The sequence below is a fragment of the Biomphalaria glabrata genome, chromosome 11, assembly GCF_947242115.1.
Source record: "Biomphalaria glabrata chromosome 11, xgBioGlab47.1, whole genome shotgun sequence".
NCBI lineage: Eukaryota > Metazoa > Mollusca > Gastropoda > Planorbidae > Biomphalaria > Biomphalaria glabrata.
In genome coordinates, this window is record NC_074721.1 from 34,584,219 (window position 1) to 34,608,028 (window position 23,810).

A 23,810-nucleotide genomic window follows, 5' to 3' on the forward strand; every position below is an offset into this window, starting at 1 on the left:
GACAGACAAACAAAGTAATTGATAAAATCTTTGTAAAAACTTAACTGTACATGAATCTGAAAGTCTAATTTTTTTTTATACTCTGAATGCACGAATTCCAGTTCTTTTATCTTCTTAGTACAAAACATTTTATGAGATTTTCATACATGGCGGAAAAAGATAAGATAAGATAATTTTTATTGATCCAATCAAATGGAAATTCAGTTTGACTACAATTGACAACCGCAGCCTAACTACTGTACAATAACAATATAGATGCAAATACGAACAACATTCACACATGTAACACATACACATTCATAACCAGCGCTTTATAAATTAGACTTCTATGTACTTCTCGATGACGGCAGATGATCTTGTAACATTCTGACCGAAAGTTGGACGGAGGAGTTTTTAAATCTTTCTGTTTTAGTTCTAATGGAAAGGAGACGACCACTTTGTTCAGATCTTATGTAGCAGTGATTTTATCTTTAAGAATCGTGAGTGTTTTGGAAAGGCATCTTTCATGAAAAAGCTCTTCAAGAGATGATAGCTGTGTTCGAGTGATATACGATGCTTTTTTAATTAGTCTATTTAGTCTAAGCCTTTGTGCCAGTGAAGTGTTACCATAACAGCAGGTAATGGCAAAGTTAATTAGACTGCTGATGGTTTAATGATTGTTTTGTCGATGTTCAATTTCCTTAGCTTTCTAAGATAGAATAGTCGTTGGTGAATTTTGATATAATGGTTTTGACAGTGTTCACTCCATTTCAGTTTGTTGTTGATGGTTGTTCCTAGATATTTATATTCTTGGACTTGTTCTATGGTTTGATTGTTTATCTGAATTTCTGCAAGATGGCCTTAATGTTTCCTAAAATCAATTATCATTTCTTTAGTTTTCTGAATACTTAAAATTAGAAAGTTATCTATACACCATTGGTAAAAAGTGTTAATTGTTGAATGGTACAGATTTTCGTCACCTGCAATAAGGAAATGATTGCTGTGTCGTCAGCAAATTTTATGATGAGAGTGTCAGCTGATAGGCTCTGAATGTCATTTGTGTATAAGGCATACACCACTGGTGACAGGACGCACCCCTGCGGCGCTCCAGTGCTAAGCTCTCTCGTGCCTGACACATGCCCGCTCACTTTTATATATTGTGGGCGTTTGAAAAGAAAGTTTAAAATCCAGGCTTGTATGTTTTTGCTAACGTTCATTTCAGATAGTTTTTGTATCATGCGATGTGGTTGGATGGTGTTAAATGCGGATGAAAAATCTACGAATAATACTCTGGCGTAGTGTCTCTGAGTATCAAGATGGTGGTATAGACAATTCAGCATGAATAGTATTGCACCTTCTTGACGGTTTGTAAGCGAACTGGTGCGGGTCAAGACGTGTTTCGACTTCTTTCAGTAGATGTTTTAAAAATAACTTTCTCCAAGCACTATAAATAGATAACTTTCTGGTGTATCCGGAGTACGAAATAAAGGAAGTATTTTTAAAAGGTACGAGATTATTTTTGTGCATCAAATGTTTTCTTTAATGTATAGCACAAAAGAATGTAAACGTGGAGGAATCAAAGAACGATCACTCTAGGATTTGAGACTAATCTTCTTATAAAAGTAAAGACATTACATCAAAAAGAAAATGATTATGTCCCACGAGTGTCCTTAGGTCAATCTAGTCCTGCATATTAATCAACGACTCCGCCAAGTCATTAGTTTTCATGGCTGATTCAGGCAAACCCATTCCATGTTCTAATTGCACTAAGGAAGAAGGAATAGGTGTACACGTTTTAAAAGAAATGGTCAGCTGACTAGAGGTAATTAAGAAGATTTGATACAATGATCAACTGCCAGGCATAGAGATAGTGTTAACATTTGAGCTCAATTCATCTTGATTTAGTTGGCAATAGTGCAGTTCTATTCAGCGTCCTTGACATTGCTTAGTTTCTCGTGAAAATCTCCACTAAGAAAATGAGAATTTTAAAATAGATATTGAACATTGTATATATACGTCCAGGGCCGGTCCTAACAATTGCGGGTCCCTATGCGAAAGGGATTGCGCGGGGCCCAGTCTGAGTAGGTATAAGCATAACCTCAAAATTAAGATATTGTATTAGAAAATACATTCGTATTTGCAATAAATTTGTATCAAATGATAGGATTAGAACTCCGAAATGACAATTGAGATTTTAATAATTTCAGGAGATTTCCAGGACTTTTTTTTTTTATTGTGCAATTTACAGAGATTTCCAGTAGGACATGGAAAATCAGGAGGCAGCGGAAACCCTGTTATTATTTATGTTATAATGGTTTAAATTAAAAATTTACTCCAAGAAATAATGTGAGGCCCATGAAAATGCGGTGCCCACTGCGACCGCATAGGTTGCAGTGGCTTAAGTCCGGCCCTGTGTACGTCGATATAATTGGAATATAGAAGGTTAGGTTGTTTTTTTTTAATCAGCTTCCTACACCCCTCCTCCCTCCTACACACGCACCCAGGGACTCTGGATCCACTCTAGACGCAAGCAAAACATTTGTAAGAAGACAAAGTACATGGTGTTAAACTAAATGCAAGGGAGAGAAACTCTGATGACAAAAAGATAATGTAAGTTGTTTGAGAACGCATGTATCAATTTCTTTATGAATAAATAATCGACAGATATTGCTTGTGATGAGTTTCTACAAGTCTGAGAAGAAATTGTTAAGAGTGTTGATTTCATTCATTGAATTAAGTCTACAGTAAATGGGCCATCTGGGATTTCGGGGCAAGAAGCTCTCAAGAAGCATACATAATAGATAGTGTAGTAAAAAAAAAAAAAGAAATAAATCTTTTTTCTATTTCTTACTTTCTGTTTAGATGTCTTCTAAACAGCAATTGTGTCACGTGATATCACGTGGTATCCATGGCTTAGTTAAAGGCGTGTCCAGGATTCTCGTGTTTATCTGTATAACCAAAACGAGATCTCGTTTAGACATGCGCAATCGCTTGGAAGATTGGTAATCAATTTGAATTGAGCGCAATGGTAATTCCACTAAAAGTATTATCTACAGGTGCGCAACATATTTAAAGTTACCGCTGGTGACAATAGCAAATGTTGGTATCATGTAACAAAGATTTTACTTTTTTTTTTTTACTACATAATACATTTTCTGGATTATTTCATTGCGTGTCGTCAATAAAAGTTTCCCTTTCAGACCTTGCAATTTCTAGGTCAGGTGATGTTAAGGTCATCTGATTCTCATGCCAACTGTTAACGAGCAGGGTGCGATGTGGCCAGCACAACAACCAACTTCATTTTTTTTTTAAGTTTTCAAATACATTTTTAAAATACATCGAAAGTTTCATCCTTTGCAAATGTGGTCTCCCTTATTCTTTACTATTAATAGTGAATAGTTGTAAAAAATGGTGAATTTTTATTTTCATTTAAAATTTGTATATTTTAATTTTAAAATTAAACGTTTTGCTTTCAAAAAAAAAAGTAGCCTTTCCATCAAAACTTTCAAATATCATGATGTCCAATTTTTGGATTTTTTTCTAGTATTTTGCAATCGAAACGGGACGGACGGACAAACAACACAAAACTAATCGTGGCTATTCCCCTTTCGGAGGCCGCTAAAAAGTTTTCTATTTCTTATCGTCCTATAGAATTCGCGTTAGTCTGAACATACTTGAATCCAGTGGCGTAGCATACATGGCGCGAAGGGGCTCAATGAACCCGGGCCCACGACCATTAGGGGCCCACAGCGCTTGGGCCCATGACTCTTGACTTGTTGAGAACTTGGGGGGTGACACCAATGTGAAAAAATAAATTAACTTTTGTAAAAACCGATTTAAAAAATTGAATTTAAAAAAAGCTCCCTTAAAATATCCTGAACGTTGTATCCAAATGTATGTTAACTACAAAACCAGTGTTTGATGCTTCAATGTACGGATTTGATTTCTGTTAAGTTTTGTACATTGTAATGGTGGGCTAGCCCTAATCGTTAGCTCTAAGTGACAATCATTTCCATATCGTCCCATTCTTTTTTTTTCTTGTCTGATCATAAAACAATTGGTAGTAGTACAGGAATGGGGGGTGGGGTGGGGAGAGTTTGGTTAAGAAACAGGGATAGTCCTGATTGTCACTAATTAAAATTTCGATACAGCTACAAATTATTCAATTTTTGCAAAGCTCAATATGTTTTTATTTTGTTTTGTATTTAAAATATGTAATATCATCCTTTTTTTTTATACGAATTGAACATGTTGTTTTTTTCCCAATCATAGCGTTCAGACTGATCTGTCATCTGGTAAACGCACCAACAAAATCATTAACTATGAACAATTTTGGATTTCCCTTCTTTGTAACGAGCATAAAAAAACTGATCATGTTTTGACCACTCGCTAATGCTCCTATGTCTGCGACTATGACCTTATAATTGATGAACTCCATCGGGTATAATACAATGAACAGTGTGTTTGATCATAAACTATAAACAACTTCTCAATAACCTTGACTGCTCAATCTGGATGCGTTAACCTGTTTGTCTTGTGCGCTATTGTAAGTGAAAGTATAATCTGGTAGTCTGACAAAAAAAAAAATTAGTCAGACATTAAAAAAAAATTAGTCTGACATAAAAAAAACAACTATTGAATCCGAAGAAGTTTACATTGTAAGATAGTGTAAGACATTCAATCAATACGTAATCATTATATAAGAATAAAAAGGAGATGAGATCTAAACAAAATAAAAATTACATTATAGATTTAGCAGGCCAAAGAAACATCAGAGTGTTAACATAGGAATCGTTAAATTTGAATAGGTTTGTGCTATTGCAATGAATGAGGAAACCGACTTGGGGAGCAGCTTTAGAACAAGATCTAGAAGATAGATAACTAAATGGATCATGGAATAGTGTCATTCTCTGATCAATGCTTAGTATTTGTTTGAAACTTTGTTAATAGCTCTTAAAGAAATTTAACGCCTTATATTTCTACAAAAACATCAGAAAATCGCTATGAATATTCAAATTTGACAGGGAATCAAAGCCCAACAGATTCAAAACGAGATAATAGATCTATTGGGCAATGCAGTTCTTACTTTGCTACTTAGAAGGCCAGAGGAATGTTTGGTAAATAAATATTCGATCTATTTACTGTTAAATAATGGAGGTAGAGCGAGATACTAGTTTGTATCAATGTTTCCAAGCGTGACACCTAGAAGTGTTTTAGGAATGTCAATGTGGACTCATAAAACATTTCTGTATATATTTGAAACTCCGTTAACTCGTTTCATTCTGTTCAAAAATTGTACAAACATTGACTTTTAATTCACGTTGGAGTCCTGCTTCAAACGTAATAAGATTATTAAGAAGCTACTCTACTTGCATTGGGTTGTCTTTTGGTCAATGTACCAATACTTTAGATTACTCAATTGTTTTGTCATTCATTGTATTCGTCTTATTGGGGAAGGGGGCCCACCAATATATTCTTGAACCCGGGCCCACAGGTATCATGCTACGCCACTGCTTGAATCATAACGTAATAATTAATTTCAAATAAAAGAGGCCGTACGATTGTACACAGTGCTTGCCAGTCAAACCTCATCTAGATAGAATACACTAGAAAATACATTTCGCAAAACAGTTTCGTAGCTACCATGGCCCAAAGTGACTACTGACCAAAAGTCAATTTAGTCATTCTTACTTCCTCTTTCTGTGTCCGAGGTTTCTCGTGCTTTTCACCGTCTTGACCCAAGGTGAACAGGCAATGTCAAACAAGACAGTGAAACTAGCAGAGGCACAAAGAAAGATACTCGTTTATTACCTTTAACTAGACAGACGTTCAAGTATTAAGTGTTATTACTCAATACACTCTTGCTTGAATCATGAAGTCGTTATTGAGTATGAGGATACTATTACATTGGGATCTTTTTTTTTTTTTTACAAAGCTCATATCCACACACACACACACACTGTCTGTCTAGTACACATTTTGAACATGCTACTTCAACCACACTCATGATCAGATCAAGCTGAAACTTTACATGACTATTTATGTAGCTAAGAAAACATGTATCTATTAGAAATTAGCCAATTAGCCATTAATTGATGGTAATTATTTACTTTCTTTTATTTCCAAAAATGGAAATAATTCTACATTATTGATATATTGTAAATATGGAGTTATCCCCCTTACATAAGCTTTGGTGGTTTTTTTTTAAAGTATTTTTATATAAATTTCTTTTTTTTTTACCAAGCTTCTATCAACTCACTGCCTCTCTGGGTGGAATCTTGTACACGTTATTTTGTCTACCCTTTCTCCGATCAAGTTGAAACTTTGCACAATTATTCTTTGTCAAGCAACGCATGAATCAAAAACAATTAACGAATTTGTTAATCATTTAGTCGCAATGAATAAATTTTCTTTTATATAGAACATGTACTAAGCTAAGGAAATATAAACCTTGTGTAGAGCCTAGAGGATTAGGTCGTTCGCTATACATTTTAAAAAGTAGACTAATAATATTTGTTTAGGTCAGTTTTTCCCCAACTTTTTTCCTCAAAGGAACACTTCGCACATTCCGAGTATTAAGCGGAATACTTTGATTATTTTTAGGGAGATTAGTTCACGTGGTGGCCTACTAGTTAATTATTCCAGTAGCTCGTGGAACACTTATTCAGGCCTCGCGAATTACAAATAATAAGGCTTGTCTTCGAGTCCGAAGATTAATGAGGAACGCAGTATGTCCCGTGGCTACGCAGCCAAACACTAGGGTTCCGCGAGACACAGTTTGGGAAACACTGAGTGGTATAGTTATTAGAATGGCTGAGTAGCAAACACGCCGGCCTTACATCGTGGGGGCTCTAGTTCGAATCAGACTCAAGCAACTTTATTTTGTTATTCTTATTTGTTAATTGTTATTCTTATTTGTTACTCTTATTTTAAAAATTCCTTTTGAAAAGGCAGCACGGAAACCCTCACCCAGATCCCCCCTCCCCTCCAACCGGTCCACAAAAGTGACTGGACCATAAGCCCACTGATCATGATAAAACTATGAAAGTTGCGCCAAACAAAAACAATTACAAACATATTTCCAATCACACAGACCTATTATCGTTAGTCTAGAGCAGTGATTCCCAAAGTGGTCTATATAGACCCCCAGGGATCTACGAGGACTTCCAAGGGGTCTACGGAAGTGAAAAAATAAATTGGGGGTCTATGACCTCTAAATGGGGGTCTACTATAGTGGATCTCATTTAAGCATGTAATGACTTTCAATTTCATTTCCGATTAATGATTTTACCTTAGTTAATCCTTTCAATTGTAACTCTCTTAGTCTAATTAGTTTTTTTTTATTTTAAAATTTTAACATCTTATTTTAAATACATGAAAGTAACATTGTACATGGCCTTGTTAAAAAGAACTGTAGAAAGTACAGTGTTGGTTACTAGTCATTTGTTGTATTCGTCCTTGTCGAACAAGTCATTTCATATGTGCTTTTTCTGTAACAAAGTTTTAAGCTATGTTACAATGAAACTATCTAACCTGGAACATCATTTGAGACAATGACAACAAGATAAAATAGATTGAGATTTGAAATAGCCTATTTTCAACACTTTTAGTTCAGAACAGTAGAACAAAATGTTTGATTAAAGATCCTAAAAGAAAAGAGTTTTGTGAGTGTCTTACAATATTTTTTCTTAGGTCTATATCAAAATCCAGAAAACTGCACTATTAAAAGCCACACACATCTGATATCATAGTAAACATTTCTCTAAACAACAATACAGTTCAAAGGTGTAATGGTAAGAGGAGTTAAGAAACTGAAAGGTTCTTATGTAATTAATTTCCAAAGACATACTTCTAAAAAAAAAAAGCTGGACTAGTTAACCTTGCCCGATAATATTGTGTTATTATTATCATGCTTTCTTTTTGTTATGAATTAAGAAATCCATAAAGAACTGCTCATTGCCTGAAACTTTGATCAATTGCTCCTTCACAATGAAGAATGATAGTTGTCGAAAGGCTTGATCAAAACGAAGGCATAATCTCAAAGTTTCTTGTGAGGATTAAGTAATGAAGCATACAATAGATTGGATGAAATTTCCTAATTTTCAAATTTAAAACCAACATCATCTAATCGAAAAGTTATGATAGATTAAATCTAACTAAATTGAACCCTAATGTTGAAATATTATACAAACTTGCTATCCACTAGGCCAGTGTTTCCCAAACTTTCAACATATACCAAATATGCGTACCCCTTCAATAATTTTCGTAAATCTAGGTACCCCTCCCCCCCCCCCTTAAAAAATGAATAATTGTTGAAAATAATAAACGAACTTTAGGGAATACTGCAATAGGCGTTTCAGTCAATTCCTATAATGCATATAAAATCTTATTTTGCTTCATTTTAATTTGAATTTCATCAATGAATGGCCTAGAAATCAGTGAGAAAAACACAAATAAAGTTGAAGAATTTTCCAATTTTCTCATTGTTTAATCTTCAAAATGGCGGACGTTTCTTCAACTTTGTGGTGTCCATGTGCATACCTAGCCGTACATAACCCAAGTGATTGGTTTCTCCAGGCTGATTCAGGCAACCCGTTACATGCTCTCATGTTACTAGGAAAGTATTTTAATGAGTTAGTAATCGCATATATACATACAATAGATTTGATAGTAGTTAAAAATAAATGACCGCGAGTGCTTGGAATAAAATAAAATACTATATAAACTCTGCAGGTCACCGTGTTGCCAACTACGACGATTTAATTTACTATCAAATATGGAAGAAGTGAACATTATTTCCATTTAGCAGTTCATCTATCTTTTTTTTTACTGCTGTTTTAAATAAATGCGCCTCCCCCATCTCCCCGCTTCACCGCCACACCCTCCCCCGCCACGCCAGTGGACTAATGTATCGTTCTATTGTCATGTAAAACATTCAGTTCAACTCAGTGTGCTAACAAAATTAAATCAAACCATTAATGCCCGCTGCCCTAGCTGCTTTTGAGTTTTTCTGTGTTTTTTTTTTGTTGTCCCTTTTCAAATTTTGTTTTAGTTTTTTGTTCAATGATTTCACCGTGCGGACATCTCGTCTGCTACAAAGAGTCGCATTTCAAAATGTCTGGATGGCCTGAGTGTATGCGTACAGGGAACCAACGCGATCATCAATGATATTTAAATGAGTATTTTATTTTTTGTTGGTTCTTTATCTTTAAATATTTTTAGAAGCTGATTTTGGGTGTTTCTTTTCAACACCATTTGGCGGTTAGTTCAATCCCTAATTCGATCTTTTCTCTTTCACGTCACGATTGGTCCACCGCATCGTTCTTGGTGTTTTATTTTTTTCCATCAACACATTCTGTTGTCTGATTCCGTTGGTCGATCCGTCATGCTAATGATCGTGTCACGTGCCACTGAGTTTGGAGCGTTTGAGTTTTTGACCAGTTTATTTTTAGCTTGCTAAGGGAGTTAAGAGATATTAGTGAACTGGGTATACAAAAAAGGCTGTCAACAGTATCAAGGTATATGATGTCATGTTTTTATTTTTAGAAATAACTTTACGTCATCCGTATTACGTTGCATGGTTTGAACTTTTATCTCTGTCGTTGATTTGACAGACCAAAGTGTAAGATGATGTTACCCGCAGAGAATGTTAAGCAGGTCTCTTAAACACTGGCGGATCCAGAACTTTGGAGTGGGGGGGGGGCGATTTTTTTCCAAACCCTAACCCTAACGCCCAGTAAACCCTAACCCTATGCATAAACGTGCGTACAGCATATATATATATATATATATATATATATATATATATATATATATATATATATATATATATATATATATCTTAAATTATATAATACAGACGTTACTTCAGAAAAGAAGATGATTACATCCTACGCGTCATGCATTTAGTCATGCATATTAACCAATGACTTAAATTCAGCCAAGTCACTGGTTTTCCTGGCTAGCTCAGGCAACCCATTCCATGCTCTAATAGCACTAGGGAAGAAGGAGTGTTTGTACAAATTTGTCCTAGCATATGGTACGAGGAATGTGCCTTTATCTTTGTGTCTTTCTGAGTATTTTATTAAATTTTGTTTTTGTATTAGAAGATTATGGTTCAGTGTTTTATGTATGATTGCTACTTTACTTTTGAGCCTTCTGTCCTGAAGGCTTTCTAAATTTAGTGATTTTACTAAAGGTGTTACTCTAGTCAAATGTGAATATTCGTTTGTTATGAATCTCACTGCTCTATTTTGTGTCTGTTCCAGTTTCTTAATGTTTTCTTGAGTTGAGGGGTCCCAAACGGAGGATGCATATTCTATTATTGGCCTAACCAAGGTTAAATAACATTTTAGTTTTATGTTCTTATTTGATTTATAGAAATTTCTTTTAATAAATCCTAATGCTTTGTTTGATTTTTTTGTAGTTTCATAAATATGTGGATTCCATGACAGTTTTTCATTTATTATAACACCTAGGTATTTTGCGTTTTTAGTCTGTGTTACTGGTTTGCCATGAATAAGATAAGTGGAATTAATTTGTTTTAGTTTTTTTGTTACTCTTAACAACTGACATTTTTCTGGGTGGAAAGACATGCTCCAATTTGATTCCCATTTCTGTAATTCATCTAATTCTCTTTGTAAAATATCTGTGTCTTGTGTTGTTTTTATATATATATATATATATTCGATATATGAGAATAAAATAAGACTGTTTCTCAATCTTCGGCGAAAAAAACAGAAAAAAAAACAGTCTTTCTCTTGCAAGCTTGGGGGTCTGGGAGAGCGCTGTAAGCTTCTTCAGTGGGGTTCGGGGCCAAATAATGAACATTTTTGATAAACTGTTTTTCAGATATAATCTTCTTATAATTAAATGTGGATTACGTATTGAGCACGGCTCAGCGGGAATCCCCGCATTCTACTCAAATGTTTCTTTGCATTCAGTCGAAAGTTGACTGATGAAATAGACGCACATGAACAATTTGTGCAACGTCTTGTGTAGAACTCATTAGCCAGGCTGTTAATAGGACTTGATTACGTAGAGCTCATTGGTTAGACGCCTTGCAATAGTGAGGCATTACAAGAAATAAATAGAATAAAAAATAATAGACCACCATCATATTAAAAAAAATGTCTACAAATCAAATAAGAACATAAAACTAAAATGTAGTTTAACCTTGGTTACGCCAATCATAGAATATGCATCCTCTGATTGGGACCCCTCAACTCAAGAAAACATTAAGAAACTGGAACAGACATAAAATAGATCAGTGAGATTCATAACAAACGAATATTCACATTTGATTAGAGTTACACCTTCAGTAAAATTACTAAATTTAGAAACCCACCGTAAATTTAGTAACTCTTCAGGATAGAAGACTTAAAAGTAAAGTAGCCATTTACAGCAATTATACATAAAACATTAAACAATAATTTTCAAATACAAAAACAAAATTTAATAAAATACTCAGAAAGACACAAAGATAAAGGCACATTCCTCGTTCCATATGCTAGGACAAATTTGTACAAATACTCCTTCTACCCTAGTGCTATTAGAGCATGGAATGGGTTGCCTGAGCCAGCCATGAAAACCAATGACTTGGCAGAATTTAGGTCATTAACATGCATGACTAATTTGACCTAGGAACATGCGTAGGACGTAATCATCTTTCTTTTTTTTTTAAAGTAACGTCTGTATTTTATAAGATAAGAAGTAACGTCTGTATTTCATAAGATAAGATATTTAATAAAGGGAGATAGATGTTTTCAAAACTTTAAAGAAATGTTTCTTGTTATTTTCCTTGTTCTATTGAAAAAGAAAAAGTCAATGTTGACACAGAATCTTCGACTACCTTTAGTTCATCGATGTATCAGTACAGTACATGATTGCGATAGAGATACATTAATGAAAGCATTTACTCAGGGAACAGTACCAGGAAAAAGAAGAAGAAAGAGAAAGCGATGGCAGGACAATATAAAAGAATGGACGGGCCTGCCATTGAAAGAGGTTCTAACTAAGGCAAAAGACAGGGAGGAATGGAGAAAGACGGTCGACGAGTCTTGCATGGTGCCCCAACGGTCCAACAGACTAAGGGATAGGTAAAGAAAAAGGTAAAGAAATGTCGACGACCTAGATATGGCTCACACTACAAGGGTAAGACACTGTATAGCTTCTTGATTTCGCAAAAAAAAAAAAAAGAGAGAAATAATCATAAAGATGATCACCAATTTTTTGCATTTTCCCAGATTTATATATTCCAGCAATCATAGAACTTTTTTTTTTCCTTTTGTATTTGGATTCAGTTACAATTACAATGGTTCAAAAAATGAACCAAGTACATAAAAACAGTTACACTAGGAATTCAAGCTGGTTCGGCTGGTAAACGCACCAACAAAAACATTTATGTTTCTTGGAACCTTTGGCTTCCATAGAAACTAAAGACATATCCTTTCCAAAGAATCCCAATATCAAGGACCTCGTTCGTGTACGTACGTGTCTACAACAAAGGACAATAGAGAACCTAATAATTGTTAAGTCTAAACAATGATAATCTCTGAACGCTGTCAACCTGAATTGTTGTGAAAAACATGGAACTTACGGTTTTGTCTGATGTATGTTTGGCAATGTAATCTCTTCTACTGAATTAAGAAAAACAGATGAGCAAAATAACATTTTAAAATGATAAACATTGTTTTTATTCTAATGGACGGGGACAGGAAAGCGATCAGGGCATCTATTGTATTTGAAATAAAAAGCCCCAACTCCAGTCAATAGAGCTGGACCTGAGGAGGCTGGAAAGTCTTGGAATGACATGGGAGCAGTGAAGAAGGCTGCCCAGAACAGAGTTCGATGGAGACGCATGATTGCGGCTCACGCTCCCCTGTGTTTACACAGGAATACGTCAAGTTTATTAAATAGGTTTCGATTTACGATTTACTACACTGGTTGGAATCTATAACACGTTATTTCTCCCACTTCCCGTTCTCAGATCAAAGTGAAACGTTGGGAAATGGTTCAGTGTCAATGATAACACGTGAAGCATTAAAAAAAAAAGGAATCAACTAATTTACTAATTAGTTACTTAATTTTGTTTAAATAGAAAATGTATTATGCTAAGGGGAGATAGGCCTTGTGTGGAGAATCGGGTTGTTCGCTAACAATTTTAAACTAACATTAGACTATAAAACCCGCTATAAGTGCATGTGCTTGAATAGCTCTCGTGACCATCCATCATGGAGGCCCCACAGCTCAAGTTCGAATCCAGACTCGACCAACGTTTTTGTGTCAAAATATTTTATTTTTTTTAAAGTCAGCATGGGACTCCAAGATACCACTTCCCACCCCCACACCCCAAATGCTCAACAAAAGCACAGAAAGTGCTTTAAGCATGAAAATTTCGCAGAACAAAAACAATTCATTAAAATATTTGCGATCGCATTTATTATTGTTACTTTAGATCTATTATAACGTGATCACTTTGTCGACCGTTGGCCATAGAAACTGATGACACCTATAGACCGCCAGGTCAGAAAGGGTAACTTTACTTTTACATAATAAACGCATTCTATCTCTTTTAAAACAAAAATAAATATTTTTCTTAATTGCTAGCATTGTGTATGACAGAATACATTTTAAAATGGCAATACAAATATATGTTATGACATTATTTTAGAAAAACAATTTTGCATAAATGTTATATATTATACGGACAAATTTCCCACCTTGTTAATATAATCTCCTCCTGGTTTTGTTTTAATTTTTATTTTTATATTTTATAGTGAATAGTTATAAAAATGATGTACTATTATGAAAAAAAAAACTGCTTGTATTTTAATTTGAAAATTAAACGTTTCGATTTCAGAAAAGTAGAAAGTAGCCGTTGCACCAGACCTTTGCAAGATCTAGAATATCATGATATCGGATTTTCAATACCTTTTCTACTTTTTGCGAATCAAACGTGACGGACGGATGGACAGACCACACAATGGTGACCGGTCATTTCATCCCCGGTCACTTCATCCCCGGTCACTTCATCCCCGGTCATTTCATCCCCGGTCATTTCATCCTCTGGTCACTTCATCCCCCGGTCACTTCATCCCCGGTCATTTCATCCCCAATTAAATATTTTATAAATAAATATGATTACGTAGAATGCTTTTTGACATTTTATGACTTGTTACTAATGCGTTTACAGTGTTTCCTCTTCCAGTTTGTATTCTTAATGAGAAATCTTATATTATATTGTAAATCTGGGTGTGTACTTAGCTATAGCGCTTCTATTGAATGTTGGGGTTGTAATATCATTATATTATCCGGATCGAAGGCCAAGGTTTGGTGGAAGTAGTAAAAAATCATTTGAGAGATAGAAGTGCGATTAGAATAATTATGATCATGCCGCTGATAACTTATTATCAAAGGCCAAGGTGTAGTGAAAGTAATGGAAATCATTTGAGAGATAGAAGTGCGATTACAATAATTATGATCATGCCGCTGATAACTTATCATCAAAGGCCAAGGTGTGGTGAAAGTAGTGGAAATCATTTGAGAGATAGAAGTGCGATTATAATAATTGTGACCGTGCCGCTGATAACTTATCGACAAAGGCCAAGCTGTGGTGAAAGTACGAATATGTTTCACTTTCATTTTTAGCCTTGAAATAAGGTTTTATTTTTTTCTTATAAAGGCGGAGTTCACCCATCCTCGTGATATCATGTCGCCTGTATAAGTTTTGCTTTAATTCCTTTTAAACATTAACGTGTTACAATTTTATCATTTAAATAAAAAATGAATACATTAAATATTGCTCATTTCATGATTTTTTAAATTACAATTTGTTATATAAAAATTATCAGATGATGAAAATATCAGGGGATGAAATGACCGGGGATGAAGTGACCAGGGGATGAAATGACCGGGGATGAAGTGACCGGGGGATGAAGTGACCAGAGGATGAAGTGAACAGGGGATGAAATGACCGGGGATGAAGTGACCGGGGATGAAGTGACCGGGGATGAAATGACCGGGGATGAAGTGACCGGGGATGAAGTGACCGGGGATGAAATGACAATAGTCGTAGCGGCTTTTCCCTGAAAATATAGATAATTGAATTTTTAACCCAACTTTTTGTGTATGAAATGTCCGAATAGTGATACCAGATATTTGTGTACTTTTTTTCTACTGGGAGTTTAAAATCCCACACAAGTTGATCTATATGCTTGTCACCAGAAGCACGTTTTGGGCTTTCCGCGACCTAGAATGCAACATGCATATCAAGTCACGGCCGACTAGAATCAATAGCCTTGGTAAAGGTCCACTACATTCCCAGAAGTCACCTCGACCTGCTCCGAATAAATCTAGAAAGTTACAACAAGAAAGACAGCCCAAAAAAACAAATGGTGGAACATAGAATCTTGAAGTTTACTGAAGTAGGAATATGGTTGTCGGACTACTTTCTAAAGTATCCACTGAGAATATTCATTTACGCATGAATAAAGAGTGCGCCATAAAGGAACTAAAGTGAAGAGTACGTAATAGACAAGTGATTAATAAGTTCGAGTATGTAACTAAATGCAAATGGTATTTAAATAGTGAAATTTAACTCTTTCTTTCCGTAATTATTTACAAAATTCCTATAGAATTATTCATTTTCCTCTTTGTGTTTCACTACCCTGTTATGATCCAACTTCAATAACTTTTTGTATGTGATCTGGAAATGTTATGTTAGATATATATAATTCTAGAAGAATGCATGCTCTTTTATTAGACACAAATTAAAGTTTATAAATCCAAAATTTAATTTCATTTAGTGGGATCGGATCAACGTTGGTATCGTCAGTTAGGAGAAAAAGAGCTTACAATAGCTTACACAAACAAAAAGGACCCAAGACATTCGAAGAGATTTTCCTGTGAAAGCAACAAACTCCAAATAACATGAACTCTCCAGCAGTTGGTAAAATTCACAATAACACCATAAAGAACAAATCATTTCTAGCATCCTTTTTTTTTTTTCAATATCTTGTCGCATTTTATATTTTGAACAGAAAAGCTTTTAGTTTAATAAATTATAGTTTTAAAAAAAATACAATTAAAAAAAGAAAAGTAAGAAAAAAAGAAAAAAAAAGGGGGGGGAGAGAAAAAAACAGGAAAAATAAGATTTAAACAAAAAAAAAGTAAAATTGAAAAAAAAAAATTAAAAAATCCTAAAATATTTTCTGTTTCTTCTTATTATTATTATTTTGCTGGTTTCGGAAGTTTGTGGTGCTCTGGGTTTTCGGCTTTTAAAAGTTGGCATTTTAGGTTTGAGACTTTTAAAAGTTGGCATTTTAGGTTTGAGACTTTTAAAAGCTGGCATTTTAGGTTTGAGACTTTTAAAAGTTGGCATTTTAGGTTTGAGACTTTTAAAAGTTGGCATTTTAGGTTTGAGACTTTGAGAATCTCTGACATGGGTCCTCCCCAATTTCACGTTTGGTTTTGAGTTAGTAACTTGTGATTTTGAGTTTGTAGCTTGTGGTTTTAAGTTTTTAACATGTGGTTTTGACTATGTCAAAGTTAAAACTATTAGTATGAATTATATATAAATATTGAACACTATTTTTGCAAACTTCTAGTATTAAACACCTACTGAGCACGTTAAATTGTCAATAGGGATTTATCGTTTATTTGAACTAGTAACCCACCCCCCCATTTTTATTTGCACTTCCAATAAAACGGACAAAAACGTAAAAAAAAAACAAATTGTATCCTGAGCTTCGTAACGCTCTCTCACATAGTGGCCGGAAAAACCCTATCCTTTGTCTTTCACTGTCAATGAAACGGCCTGCATTTTAAAACTACTCCAATCTACAATAGCCCGTGAATTCTAGTATCTGCTACTTGGAATATACCTTGGAAAAAAAATGAAATCTAATAAACGAACAAATATTAGAATGAACTGGTAGGAAATGCACTTCATTTCTGTGTATGTATGAAATCCTTCACCTTTCCAACGACCATTCTCTTCTATTTTAAAAAAATACATTTTTTTTAATTCTCAAATACTAAATGTATAATTTCATTTCATTACTTTAAAACTGTGAGAATAGTTTGCATTCTCTATTGGAGATTTTTATCTATTGCTGACAACTAGAAAGCTAGCATTTTAGTGCATCTGGTGTGAAAAATATAGGAAGGGTTGATAAGCAAAGTGTTTTAAAAGGTGCATGCACAGACCTATATATATATATTATCTAGACTGGAAACCAGAAACAAATTATTATCCGATAATGATTAGATCACAGACCTATGTATATAGATTGTTATGTAGGCCTACGTAGCTAATTTTCAAGCTGTAAGGAAAGTCGCTCCGAATCTAGGAAGATATATCTTTTCTGTCTTAGAAAAGTAATGATCTTTAGTTTTCAAAGTTTAGAAATAATACAATATCATTTTTGCGGATTTAAAAAAAAACGGGCTATTAATCACGCCAAATCTATAGAATAAAGCTGTTTTCTGTTCGTTTCCATTGAGATAATGTTTTGAAAATCCTAGATGGAAATAATTCATGTCTGTTGATTTTAATCATCTTATGAACATTTAAATATATTGATTATCTAGATCTTTTTGAACTAAGTATCTAGAAATTGCAAAATAATAAACATGAGACGAGAGTTCAATTACTAGATGTAGATCTAAACATTAAATTATATGTTAGTGGGAAGCGTGGTCGAGAGGCCAAGTGCTTGGCTTGGCTACCTAGAAGGGGGCTCGAGGTTCGACACCCGACTTAGGCTGAGTTGTGTTTACTGAGCGCCTAAAGGCAGCACGGAAAACCAACACGGAAAACCCCCTCCCCCCCCCCCCCCCAACTGGTCCACAAATGAGATTGGACCAAAAGCGCTCTGAGCATGCTATAAGCATATAAGTAGCGCTATATAAAAGCTATTATAATAATAATGTTTGGTTGAAAAAGATAATTTACTTTTTATAACTACTTTACAAAACAACGACTTATTTCAGCTTTTTTTTTTGAAGTTTTTCATGACTTTGTTTGTAGTGTTAAAGAACTCGATGTCCAGTCTAGGTATAATATATACAAGTCTGTGGTGTGCATGATAATTTGGTGCACCTTTTAGCACTGCAGAATCAACTCTTTCACTTGTAGCACACACACACACTATCAATAAGAGGAAAGTATTTGACGATTTCTTTATTTATAAAGCAAAATGGCAATTACCAAGCGGCTTAGCAGGAAAAAAGTAGAGTAGATACCTAGGTTAACTGCAACTCTTCAGATTTTAAGTTGGCAACAAAGGTTATTCAATAAATCGTCCTTGACATTGTTTATTTCGACATCTCTTTCAATCTTACTGATTTCTATTTTCTAAATATTTCTTTAGGTTCCATTACATCTGTATCTGCACCACAATTTGCCTTATCACTTTCTCTTCTTTTTCTATGTTACTACATTGTACTTCTTAAAGAATGTAGAGATCAATATGTAAAAGAAAAGTAGATTATTGTTATTAAATTCGTTAACAGGGTGCTTTATATCAAGTCTTAGTGATCGCATACGTAGTACTAGTTTAGCTTCAAAGAAAATAGAAATCTTTGCTGGTGAACAAATATCAATTTCAAATTATTATCATTTATTTAACTTACCTTATTGTTCGAAATATTTTTTCACCTAAATATTTATTCAAAACGTTTGAAATAATGATTCCTAGACTAAACAAAGATCTATTTAGATATCTATCTATAAAGTTTCTTTTTTTTTTTTTTTAAACTTGTTTCGTTCCTTCAATTTTTGAACCCCGCATTAACCCTCCAATGATTGTCTCTATATATAAACACGTGGACGTTGGCACCGCCTCCTTGTTCCGTCATGCGCATTAATCCCGGGGGAATCACGTGACATGCTGAGAGACGTTGCTGGGAACCGGTCTTCTAAAAACAAAAAAGAGAGAGCAAAATATCGAAACAAAACTTTCAACTCTGCGCGGCCCTTCAGTAGAATATTAATGAACTTTATTTATGACGTATGTACATCGTGGTGCCACCTACGTCTGTACGCCGAAAAAGAAATAAGATTTAAATTGGCCAACATCTTGCCAACTTAATGGCAGCTGGCAACCTATTTCGGGAGTAAATTGGTTTTATTTCGAAGCAGAAAGATACAATATACGTGCCTACTAAAATATAGAATACTTTGATTAACCATTTGTTGATACGGTTTGGTAAAGGTTTCGTTGAAAAAATGTCCAGTGGGGCTCCATTATCCCGACTGGCCGTTAGAAAGAATTTAATCCTACTGCCAGGCTTCTTCATCTCAAGTATTGTCTCAAGGTGACGGAGTATTGCATTAGGTTTGCGGGACATTTTCTCTGACAAATGAATTACGCTTACCAAGAGTTGCGATGACATGGAAGCCAATACGAGGAAAGCGCAAACATTGACCTCCTCGTATACTCTGGCGCCACATTTTTATGGTGGACCCCAGAGCAGTGGAAACAAGAAGGAAAGAGGCTTCAGACATTGCAAGTAACAGATCTTTGCGGAGATAGCTTGCCGCCCAATGCGCCAAACTGCGAGAGAGAATGTAACTAACTAAATTGACCGTTACTGGGTCTGGTTGTACCGTATACATGGCGAACCATACCTCGGTCCTAAACCCTTTCCCTAAAAGCAGCCGAAAGCAGTGCTAACTACGAAGAATTTCCTCATGTTCCTATACTGTAACCGCCACATTTCCGTGTAGGGGCATCAACTCCAGCCTCGGATCTCTGATGACGGTCCCCTGCGAGTAATGGCGTGGCGGACTTGTTGGACTGGATTGCAGGGTCTCTGTTCCATCGTCACCCTCAGCGAGATGAAACTCGCTCATGGTAACCCCAAGGAGGCCATGTTCGCTACCCGCCATTGACCTATCCAGTTCTACTGCTAGACGCTTCCATGGAGGCGCCACGATTAGACTACTGAGGCTGGAATCTTCTTAGATAAATTTACCAGAACCCTACACGACTGTAGGAGGACAATAAGGAGAGGAATAGCTTTACAAAGGAGGACAAAAACAAATCTAAAGTTAACAAATTATTCATGAACAAACATCCTATGCGAGAGACAAGGTGGCAGAGTGGTAAACCGAGACTGCACAAACTACAGTCACAGAGTTTGGTGAGCAAACGTTTCTCTTGAACCGCCTTAAATATAGGAATAAAAGAGCTTTGAACATAAAACTTAGTTTTATGTTATTTATAAATGATTTTATGTATTCAAAGCTACGAAGGATCAAATTCATTGATGACTAATATGGACTTGACGCAAATAACTGAGTACAGCGCAGGCTTATTCATCCTTTAGACTTTAGGCCAATGCCTATCGGGAGGATGACGCCCACTCCGCCCCACCCTCCCCCCCCCAAAAAAAAGGAATGCATGTCTGGAACCTAGAAGAATTATTTCGTTCGATTACTGAATGTTATAAAGAGAAAAAAAAAGAAAAAAAAAAAAGGAACAGAGAAAAGTATAATAAGGAGGAAAGGAGGGAAAGAGAGAGATGGAGACTGGAGAGAATGGAGAGAGACAGAAAGGATCATGTGAGGAAGTGAAAGGGAAAAGATGAGGTAGAAAGAGGCGGAGGAGAGAGGTTTGGTATCAATTTGAAGATGTCTATTGAGGTCAGTTTCCCATCGAGTACAGAACAGGTTACTTCTTTATTAGGATTTACCCACCATACAAGCGAATAAAATTGTAAGCGCTTGACAATCGTTCAAATAACAGTAACCTTTTTTTCTTCCAATAAATGTCTTGCAGATTTTCTCAAACTCCCTGAATAGTATGTCGTCAAGTGATAAAATATTGGACTCAGTTTGGGAATAAAAGTTAAAAGCAAAAGTGGTTGGCCTTTGCCTTGGCAATCTAACACACAAGCAAATACTCGCGAAAATGACTGCATAAATTCATAAGTATTCATATGGAAAGTTCTTACGAGTAACTGCCCTTTATACAGCCCTAATAATTAAAGAGTAATGTCTCAGGACCGTGAAAGAAATTATCGAATATTCTTTTTAATAGTAAAGTTCCCCTTTCAGACCTCGACATCTATCGAGCAGATGATGTAAAGGACCTCGGTTAACGAGGTCGTCATGTGGCCAGCACAACGACCAACCTTCTTTACTTTTCCCTAACTAATGTCAGGGTGGACTTAGAGGCGCCCTAAAGATCCGAAATTCCAAACCCCAATCTTCACACCAAGATTCGAACTCATGACCCCCGGTTCGAAAGCCAAGACCTTTACCACTCAGCCACCGCGCCTCCATTCCTTTAAAAACTAAAAATCTAAAAAGAACACGAGACTTTCATCTCATAAGGCAATGGCTCTGCCACTCTACCACTCAGGAATAACGTCGAGTCGTAAAACAAAGTTACCGAAAATGTTTCAATTAAAAATATAAAATCGATTTTTAATCCGGTCTTGATGGTAACCTTGAACTGTGACATCATTTCAATTAACTCTTGCCTCGAGCGAATTAAGTACTACTTTTTTTTTGAGCGGACTAATACGCCAGTGTGTCAGTCAGAGCAGGAATCACTTTGAACAGGCTGGAATCACACACTATGTCAACACAGTCGATTCATTGTTCTGCTAGTCTGTCAACACAGTCAGCTCATTGTTCTGCTAGTGTCAGTAACACAGCTAAGTATACACAGCTCTTAGATCGACACAAGCCAAAAGCAATTGACACAAGATAAAAATAAAATGTGCTATGAAAGTGTTAGAGATCAAGTCTAAAATGTTTAAAATGTTATACATGTTTCGGATGTTCCTTCAGAGTTAAAGATAGTTTACTTCCTAGTCCAAACCTCCCGCAGGACGACGGGGGAAGGGAGCGGGCAGGAGTAAGTAAGAGTCCTTGCTGATTTTAAAGTTGTTGTTCTTTTCTTTTAAGCAATGTTCATAAACCAGAATGCTAAAAAAAATTCTTAGCAAGAAAAACAAAAAATACCTTTTTTTAAAAAAAAAGCTTATACTTATAAGAAGTGTAATTGTGTCAATTAGTTTGGACCAACAGCAGTACTCCTATCATTTATCTGGAGTAGTTGGAAAAATTGGGGGGGGGGAGAGAGAGGGGATACCTGGATGAATTTTACCGTAATTGGTTATTAAAAGCATTTTTTTTTAAAAAGGGCGACCATCAGAATTCGAATTCATGGCTCAGCCTCCTCCAGCCGACATGTTAACCACTCTGTTAGTAAGGTGCTTATAAATTTAAAAAAAAATGTTTCGTCATGTATTGTTGGCTTCAAACCTACTTTAAAGCGACGACCAATAAAGGGGACTAACTTCAGTCAAGTATAATTTCCCTTGTTCGAGATACCTACCAAAATAATTAATTACCAATAGTTAATTGACTAGTTGTTATTCTTTTTTTAATTGATTCTTGTGTTGGGAGGTAGAAGAAATAACTGCCAAATTTCAGCTTGATCCGAGTTTGGGTGTGGGAGAAATAACGTGTACAAACCAGACAGACAGAGTGGATATAAGCTTTGTAAAAACATGGTCGATTCTCTTCTTAACATAATTAATCCTGTTGTCTGATTGTTTCGTTCAAAAGTAAAGGCGAGTACAGCGTCTTTAAAATTGATCATTTTAGACCATTGCATTATGGTCCAACTGTTACAGTACTTAGGAAAGTCATCATCGAAAGTGACCAAGAGATAGTCATTGTCTATAGTCTAAAGTAAGTAAGTAAAGTTCCTCTTTCAGACATTGTGGTCTATTAGGGTCATCTGATTCTGCGGCCCACGGTTAACGAGGGTGTCATGTGGCCAGCACAACGACCAACCGCCTTTACTTTTTCCCAACTAATGTCATTAGAGCTGGGTGAACTCAAAAAACGCTCAGCCACCACACCTCCGCCCTGATACCTAATGAAAAATGTTATTCAAATTTTATCTCACAATTAAATCCTGTGAAAACATTATATCTGCATTATATTAAGTATTAAAATATTGGCTAACTAAGAGTTTTCCTATTTTCTTATGAACTCTCTTAGACATGGAAAGATCATCATTTAACTGGTCTCTTTAGACTATAAAAGGGCGGGGTGGCTGAGTGGTAAAGCGCTTGGCTTCCGTACCGAAGGTCCCGGGTTTGAATCCTGGCGAAGACTGGGATTTTTTATTTCGGGATCTTCGGACCACCCAGCTCTAATAATAGGTACCTGACATTAGTTGGGGAAAAGTAAAGGCGGTTGGTCGTTACGCTGGCCACGTTTCTCCCTCGTTAACCGTAAGCCACAGAAACAGATGACCTTTACATCATTTACAAGGTCTGAAAGGGGAACTTTACTTTACTTTTAAGTATCAGGGCCGGCCCTAACAATTAAGGGGCCCTATGTGAAACGGATTACGCACTTGGGAAGAAGGATAATTAAGAATTAGTATTTGAAAATATATTTGTTTTGGCATTACCTTTTTATTAAATGAAAGCTAACAATGCCTTTTGTGTCGCTCGTGGGATTGGCGATTTCCATATTGAATAAGATCTCCAAAATGAAGATTTTGTCTATTTTTCAGGAGATTTTTTTGAGTTTTCAAGAGATTTTTAATAAGAAATCTCAAGGACTTTTTCGATTTGTCTGCGAGAACACTGTTTTAAGTTATAAAGGTTTAATTTTAGAATTTACACCTAGAATAAGCGCGGGGCCTAAGAAAGTGCGGGGCCGCATAGGTTGCGTGAGATCAATTCAATACATTCATACCACAACACCACCGCATTATTGTCCATGTTTCAGAATCAAATTATTTTCTGTTTTAGATGAAACAGGATTAGTCAAATTTACAGTGAAGAGGGCT

At 35.6% G+C, this 23,810-nt stretch overlaps 1 protein-coding gene across 1 annotated transcript in view; it reads right to left on the reverse strand.

Moving 5' to 3' along the window:
- The window catches only part of LOC106062015 (HCS2 neuropeptides-like), a 31,607-nt gene extending 12,803 nt beyond the window's left edge, over nt 1-18,804 (reverse strand). The window contains exon 1 of the mRNA XM_056045792.1: nt 18,616-18,804. The gene's annotated coding sequence lies outside the window, so the exon portion shown is untranslated. The remainder of the gene's footprint in view (nt 1-18,615) is intronic.
- Between the last annotated feature and the right edge of the window lie 5,006 nt (nt 18,805-23,810).